Source organism: Myotis davidii, unplaced genomic scaffold, assembly GCF_000327345.1.
Source record: "Myotis davidii unplaced genomic scaffold, ASM32734v1 scaffold330, whole genome shotgun sequence".
Lineage (NCBI taxonomy): Eukaryota > Metazoa > Chordata > Mammalia > Chiroptera > Vespertilionidae > Myotis > Myotis davidii.
This window is the reverse complement of record NW_006283770.1, coordinates 5,632,210-5,638,335: the sequence shown is the minus strand read 5'-3', so window position 1 is coordinate 5,638,335 and position 6,126 is coordinate 5,632,210. Positions and strand designations below refer to the sequence as shown.

General features: G+C 36.5%; 1 long non-coding RNA gene across 1 annotated transcript in view; it reads left to right on the top strand.

Moving 5' to 3' along the window:
* LOC107183707 overlaps nucleotides 1–6,126 on the top strand; it is a 171,366-nt gene that overhangs the window by 40,862 nt on the left and 124,378 nt on the right. The window lies entirely within an intron of this gene.

The following is a 6,126-nucleotide window of genomic DNA, read 5'->3' as shown; positions in this document are numbered from 1 at the left end:
TGAGATCCCAGCTTCCTGGAAGCTTTTTTCTGGGGTTTCTTTTAGCTTTTATATTTGTTACAATGTTCAAACTGCAGGCTCAGAGGCCTGCAAGGCAGGCGGGGAACGTTGCAGTCCTCCGTCACTGAAGCAAGCAAGCCTCATGTTAGTTTCAAGCTGCCTGGCTGCCGGCCGCCATCTTGGCTGGGAGTTAATTTGATTATTTCCCTGATTAGCTAATGGGAAGGGTAGCGGAGGTACGGCTAATTACCATGTTTCTCTTTTATTAGAAAGGATTACACATTTTAGCTTTTTACTATTTGCATCTGAATTTCTTACATATAAGTTTTTGTTTTATTTCCTCTGAAGTTTCTTTTCACCTTTCTTTTCTGTGTCTTCTTAAAATAGTGAACACATATCATAGATCTAAGATTATTCTTTATCTTATAGATATTACATCTACTTTATTTCTGAATTGTTCTTCTTGGAGTTCTGACCTCAAGCTCCATTCTAGCCCAGTGGATCTCTAGGCCAGTTTCCACAGCTAAAATTGAGATTTTACTTCATATAACTCTTAAATTGAGAACATTGTTTCTAGGAATGAATGTCTTTTTATGGTGTTATTTTAAATCCTTGTTTGGTTGATTGGCCTGTTGGTTGGATTATTAGCTTACTGTTGTTTTGCGGGTTTGTTTGTTTGTGTTTTTCAGAAGGAATATATAAAAGGTAAGCTCTGAGTTCCTAAAGAACGAAATTGTCTCTGTTTTGATCTCACACTGAATATGGATGCTATGAAATAGAACAGAAAAGTAATGAGAAGTTAGAACTCCAAAGTCAGAAGCCTTGTGCTCAAATAGCAGCACCAGCATTCTGTGTCTTTGGGAAAGTTACTTATTCTCTTTGTGCTTCTAATTTCTTATGTGACCGATGTGATTTTAGTGGTGTCTAAGACACAAGATTAAATAAATTAGTATAGAAAGAAGAGGGTTTGTCATATTGTGAGCATAATATGAACATGAATATTAATAGAATATGGGTCCCAAGTCTGGATTCAAGTTATCATCCATCAAAATGTAAAAGCCTCTGCTCCTTTATTGTCCAGTATGTGGTGTTATTGCTGAGAAATTTGATCAATCTCATTTTTATTCTTTTGCGATAATCTGCTTTGGTGTCTGTAAAACCTTTTAGAATCCCCTGTATTTGACATTCTGAATATCATGTGATTGTGTCTAGATGAGGACTTACTTCATTGATTCAGCCTTTGTTGTTCCCATTGATCTGAAAATTTGTTATCTTCTGCTTTAGGAAATTTTCTTGATTATTCTTGAATGTTTTTATTTTTTTCAATTTTCACTCTTCTCAGTTTATGACTAAATATGATGGCAAGCGATAGACATTCTCAAATGAACTGGATACTCCAAAATATAGTGCCCATGGTTCTTTCCTGAAAAACATCTTATGGGGACACTATCAGTTAGTGAGAAGGGTGATGAAGAAATAAAATAAGATGCATCAGGGAATGACTGAGTACATCCTGCTTTTCCACTTGACATGTCAAACATTTATTTGCATACTATAAGAAAGTGTACTACATATTATTTTATTTTTTTAAATATATATTTTATTGATTTTTTACAGAGAGGAAGGGAGAGGGATAGAGAGTTAGAAACATCAATGAGAGAGAAACATCCATCAGCTACCTCCTGCACACTCCTTACTGGGGATGTGCCCGCAACCAAGGTACATGCCCTTTACTGGAATCGAACCTGAGACCCTTTAGTCAGCAGGCCCATGCTCTATCCACTGAGCCAAACCGTTAGGGCTACATATTATTTTAATAGCTTTTTATCCACTGAGCCAAACCAGTTAGGGCTACATATTATTTTAATAGCTTTTGGACTATAGCTGTAGTAAAACTTCTTTGGACAATGATGATTTTTTTTTTCATTTGCTAAGGGGGAATGTTTCTTCCCTACTCCTCCTGTTTCCTTACATGAATAACATCCATTAGCATAATACTCCTTGCTTCTCTCAGTCCTATCTACTATCCCTTAGTTACCTTTACTCAGTCTCAAAGAGATTTACCTGATTTGTAAATTTCAGAGGAGCCATGCTCCTTCTTCTCTTTTTGTCCTTTTGAACTGATGCCATAAACAAGTATGTAATTTGGGCTGCTCTTCTGTATGCCATTAATTTTGAAGGACTCTCTGCTCCTATAAGGTAGCAGCAATGGTAAAGGAGCTGGCAGACTTGGGGGTGGAATGTCAAAGAAACCGACAGGAGGGACATTAGCCAGAGACCTTAAGAAAGATTCATGCAATTTTGAAGAAAAATACTAACTAATGAAAATTTAAATCTTAACTAAAGATTTAAACTTTGTTGCTTCTTTATTAAACACAGACTTTTCCCTTGGTAGTATGCAGCTTATATTTTCAATGTAGTTATATCTTTATACACACACAGCTCATTGTCTTCTAATATTTACAGCATAGTAAGAGTCTTTAAATCTTAACTCTCATGGTATTTTTAAAGGAGATTGCAGTTTAAGATGTCTTACTTTATAAAAGATAAGATATACAGTGGCTGTTTCTATAGAAGCAGGGCTACAAATATTGTGCCTTAGAAATCATAAAAGTTCCAGGGTTTTAAGAAAAAGCACCATCTTTTGGAGGCATTAGCTAGATGTTGAACTACTACCATAGAAGACACTGAGTATGCTGACCAGGTATATGGGAGCTTTAGGATCCAGATTCCTGCAGGTTGACCTACAATTCTATAGGCACAATTCCCCTTAGAAAGCATGACGCATTAGAACACCAGTGTAGTTTATTAATGCTAGCTATGGAACTATGTTCAAAGAAAAACTTAGATTAATATTCTTTAATATACTGGGTAGGAAATAAATACATATCGAATAATGCCCCATTCCAAATTTCTAAACTTTTTAAGAAGATGGCAATGTCTCAAGACATTTCATTGATGTAATTATAAATCCTATGCAATGTTTTTTTCCTAAACAGTGAAGAATGAAAGTTATTGAATCCACATGTGAGTAGAATCTACAAATTTCTATGAAATAGATATCTATTCAGTGAGGTTTAGAAAATTAAAATTGGCCAAAATCATGGAAGAATTTAGAAATGTGTCAAATATTCCTCCTCAGAATTTCACAGGTAAAATATTTCAACCTTTAAGGAATATGTAATTTCCATGTAAATTAAAACCATTACTAACATTAAGGTAGAAACTAAGAATTATAGCATAAATGATAATATAAAACGATAGTATCTCTGACCTTTGATTATCTCTCAATACTAATGCATCAGCAACTCCTCATAATTGTGCCTCCTAAATATCTCTCAAATCTATTCACTTCTCTTCACCTCTAATACTTTTCCTCATACGAGGTAGACAACATTCTTAAGCATGGCTGAATAACATTGCTTTCTCTGGCCCTGCCTACCATTCTAGATACATCAGGCAATATGCATTACCAATGACTCATTCTTTTTTATATATATTTTTATTGATTTTTTATAGAGAAGAAAGGAGAGGGATAGAGAGTTAGAAACATCGATGAGAGAGAAACATCCATCAGCTGCCTCCTGCACACTCCCTACTGCAGATGTGCCTGCAACCAAGGTACATGCCCTTGACCGGAATCGAACCTGGGACCCTTGAGTCCACAGGCTGACGCTCTATCCACTGAGCCAAACCGGTTAGGGCATACCACTGACTCATTCTTATGGACGCATATAGACCCTGTAAAAAGGAATTAGATTTGTGTTAACTTGAATGGACATCTCCTAGAGGTCTGGTTGGAGAATTGGGATGACTGCTAGAAATCTGGAGCTGTTGTGGAATCATAAGTGACCAGTCAAATAAGGCATGTACATGTCAAGACTCTGAAGGTGGCATGGTCAATGTGGCTCAGTGCTTGAGCATGTACCTATGAACTAGGAGGTCACAAGTCAGGGCACATACCCAAGGGCATGCAGGAGGCAGCTGATTAGTGATTCTTTCTCATCACTGAAGTTTCTCTCTCTCTTCTTCCCCTGTTCTCTTTGAAATCAATAAAAATATTTATTTTTAAAAGAATCTGAAGGTGGAAAGCCCCAGTACTGGAAGATAACTTTTGAAGAACCTAAAAAAGCATTTTCTGTGAGAGGAAATCATTTGGATTTCTTCCAGATAGAAAACCTGTATTTCTCATAGAGATCCTTACATGATAGCCAAGTAATACCTTATCCTTTGTCTCCAATTCCCACTCTCTTACTGTCCTGCAACAACCTGGGAAATCAAAGATCAGTAGACATTGCGTGGAGAGAGGTAAAATAAGATAATAAACCAATCTCATCCCATTTTCATCCAATTACCAAACTAGGCTGAAATTGGAAGAAAAAGAAGATTTACGTTATGCAAGACTGAATTTTTGCTATGGATTGTACTAGACTTTTTCTTACCTAAAAATGAAAGAACCTAATACCTAAAAGTGAATGGAAAGTCAGTAGGATCTACCCAAGGGAATGTGAAATGGTGGAAAGGGACATTCAGCACATGTGCAGAAAAAGCATAATGTGTTCCTTTATTTTATTTTATTATTATTTTTTCTATGGTTTGATCAGCCAACCCCTTCACTATAGTTTCCTTGGTGACCAGCCATCAGGACTCCAGATCTCCAGCAACTCAGTTCCCAGAACAGGGTAATATAATCCTCTTCCTTTGCTCCACTGGCCCTAGTGGTGTCAGCAGTTCCCTGGGATTCTCAGTCTGAATTGTCTCTCTTTTAAAAAATTTTATCTTTATTGTTTAAAGTATTATAGATGTCCTCTTTTATTTTCCCATTGACCAACTCCACCCACCCCTCCCAGGTCTTTACCACACTATTGTCTGTGTCCATGGGCTATGCATATATGCATAGAACTTCCCAGGTTAATCTCTCCCCACCCACACACCTCCACCTCCCCCACCCGCCTCCCTCTGAGATTCCTCAGTCTGTTCCATGCTTCTATGTCTCTGGGTCTATTTTGTTTCTCAGTTTATTTTGTTCATTAGATTCCATATATGAGTGAGATCATATGATGCCTGTCTTTCTCTGACTGGCTTATTTCACTTAATACAATACTTTCCAGGTCCTACCATGCTGCCTCAAATGGTAAGGGATCCTTCTATTTTTACTGCTGCATAGTATTTCATGGTATAAATGTACCACAGCTTTTTATATCCACTCATCTATTGATGGGCACTTGGGCTGTTTCCAGATCTTAGCTATTGTAAATTGTGCTGCTGTTGTCTCTTGAGTTCCTTCCTTCAGCTTTCCCAGCAACTATTGCTAGTTCCCTCTATTTAACTGAAGCCACTCCTCTTTTTTTTTTGACTTGACTCTTTTAACGTGTTTTGTAATAAAGGTAATTTATAACTTCAAAAATAATAAAACTTTTGATTTAAAGACAGCTTACATAATGCATGTGAAGCATTAAACTCAGTAAATACAAAAATGATGGGTAAAAAAGATACATGTTAGTCTAATCAGTTATTTAGACATACTGCAAAGTTGCAAGAATTATATAGTGAATACTAATTTTTATTCATAAAAATGGATTAGTCCTAAAGAAAGGTCAAAAAAGTTTTCTGTTTTTATAAATATAATTTAATAGTGAAAGCAGAAACCACAGAAACAGGCTCTTTAATTAAGGAGAAGAGTTCATATTTTCTTAATAGCTAACCATATACCGTATCTGCCGGCGTATAAGACGACTGGGCGTATAAGACGACCCCCTAACATTTCCACTCAAAATACAGAGTTTGTTATATACTCGCCGTATAAGACTACCCCCTCTTCCGCACACCTTCCACACACCAAATAAAAGGTAAAACAATATCAGATTTGATTTTAACATTTTAATTTATATTCAAATGCTTATGACATGCAGGAAAACTGTCACAAGGCTGTATGTAATCAAACATATACATAAAACAGTGCAAGTTTATTACCGGTAAACATACCGGTAATTCACTAAAGAAAACACACTCTATAGACTGGTACCTTAGATGCTTCTCAGGAACACAGGCAAGCAGCCCACAACCTAGAGGGACTGTCAATGATAGAAGTAAGATAACAAATAGAGGGAGAGAGCAAGTGTCTGG